A 2,377-nucleotide genomic window follows, 5' to 3' on the forward strand; every position below is an offset into this window, starting at 1 on the left:
CTGCCAAACCCCAAAAACAGGACTAAGTGCATACAATACTCACAAGCTTTATTTAAATTGTATACAAATGTATTGCTACTCTAGTTAACTTAACACAACAGTCTTACACGCATTCGATCTCGTGGTCTATCTATAGATAGCATCCCCTTTTTTTTTCCTCTCATATTTACTATGTATTTTATTTATTATACACACTACAATTTCAGTATAAGTTAATGTAGCTTAATTAATAAAGCAAGGCACTGAAAATGCCAAGATGAGTCGCACGACTCCATAAACACAAAGGTTTGGTCCTAGCCTTCCTATTAGTTCTTAGTAGACTTACACATGCAAGTCTCCACGCCCCAGTGAGAATGCCCTTAAAATCAGCAGTGATCTAAAGGAGCAGGTATCAAGCACACTCTTAAGTAGCTCATAACACCTTGCTAAGCCACACCCCCACGGGATACAGCAGTGATAAAAATTAAGCCATAAACGAAAGTTTGACTAAGCCATACTAAAAAGGGTTGGTAAATTTCGTGCCAGCCACCGCGGTCATACGATTAACCCAAACTAATAGGCCCACGGCGTAAAGCGTGTTTAAGATACCTTTGCACTAAAGTTAAAACTTAACTAAGCCGTAAAAAGCTACAGTTACCATAAAATAGACCACGAAAGTGACTTTATAATAATCTGACTACACGATAGCTAAGACCCAAACTGGGATTAGATACCCCACTATGCTTAGCCCTAAACATAGATAATTTTACAACAAAATAATTCGCCAGAGGACTACTAGCAATAGCTTAAAACTCAAAGGACTTGGCGGTGCTTTATATCCCTCTAGAGGAGCCTGTTCTATAATCGATAAACCCCGATAAACCTCACCACCCTTTGCTAATTCAGTCTATATACCGCCATCTTCAGCAAACCCTCAAAAGGTAGAATAGTAAGCACAATCATTTTACATAAAAAAGTTAGGTCAAGGTGTAACTTATGGGGTGGGAAGAAATGGGCTACATTTTCTACCCAAGAACATTCCACGAACGTTTTTATGAAATTAAAAACTGAAGGAGGATTTAGTAGTAAATTAAGAATAGAGAGCTTAATTGAATAGGGCCATGAAGCACGCACACACCGCCCGTCACCCTCCTCAAGTAATAAGACACAACCATAACCATATTAACTTAACTAAGACACAAGAGGAGACAAGTCGTAACAAGGTAAGCATACCGGAAGGTGTGCTTGGATTAATCAAAGTGTAGCTTAACTAAAGCGTCTGGCCTACACCCAGAAGATTTCATTACTTATGACCACTTTGAACAAAAGCTAGCCCAACTAACCCCAAACTTAAGTATCACAGACATATAAAGTAAAACATTTAGTTAAATAATAAAAGTATAGGAGATAGAAATTTTAATTGGAGCGATAGAGATAGTACCGTAAGGGAATGATGAAAGACATCTTAACAGTATTAAACAGCAAAGATTACCCCTTTTACCTTTTGCATAATGAACTAGCCAGAAACGACTTAACAAAGAGAACTTAAGCTAAGCTCCCCGAAACCAGACGAGCTACCCATAAACAATCTAAAAGGATCAACTCATCTATGTAGCAAAATAGTGAGAAGATTTGTGGGTAGAGGTGAAAAGCCTAACGAGCCTGGTGATAGCTGGTTGCCCACAAACAGAATTTTAGTTCAACTTTAAATTTACCTAAAAAAAACAAAATTTTAATGTAAATTTAAAATATAGTCTAAGAAGGTACAGCTTCTTAGAATCAGGATACAACCTTTATTAGAGAGTATATACTAACATCACCATAGTTGGCTTAAAAGCAGCCACCAATTGAGAAAGCGTTCCAGCTCAACAAACAATATAACTTAATCCCAATCATATTACATCAACTCCTAATTATACCTCCTGGGCCATTCTATTTAAATATAGAAGCAACAATGCTAGTATGAGTAACAAGAACTATTTTCTCCCCGCATAAGCTTATATCAGAAACGGATAGACCACTGATAGTTAACAATCTGATAATATCAACCCAAAAATGAAATACTTATCTACCCTATTGTTAACCCAACACAGGCATGCATTTAAGGAAAGATTAAAAGGAGTAAAAGGAACTCGGCAAACACAAACCCCGCCTGTTTACCAAAAACATCACCTCCAGCATTTCTAGTATTGGAGGCACTGCCTGCCCAGTGACACTTGTTTAACGGCCGCGGTATCCTGACCGTGCAAAGGTAGCATAATCATTTGTTCTCTAAATAAGGACTTGTATGAATGGCCACACGAGGGTTTAACTGTCTCTTATTCCCAATCAGTGAAATTGACCTTCCCGTGAAGAGGCGGGAATGCCACAATAAGACGAGAAGACCCTATGGAGCTTT

The 2,377-nt window shown here is 38.1% G+C and overlaps 1 pseudogene; it reads left to right on the forward strand.

Moving 5' to 3' along the window:
* The first annotated feature begins 280 nt into the window (after window positions 1-280).
* Window positions 281-1,235, forward strand: LOC144310116 (18S ribosomal RNA; annotated as a pseudogene).
* The last annotated feature ends 1,142 nt before the right edge of the window (window positions 1,236-2,377 follow it).

The sequence above is a fragment of the Canis aureus genome, unplaced genomic scaffold (assembly GCF_053574225.1).
Source record: "Canis aureus isolate CA01 unplaced genomic scaffold, VMU_Caureus_v.1.0 ptg000429l_RagTag, whole genome shotgun sequence".
In the NCBI taxonomy this organism is placed as follows: domain Eukaryota; kingdom Metazoa; phylum Chordata; class Mammalia; order Carnivora; family Canidae; genus Canis; species Canis aureus.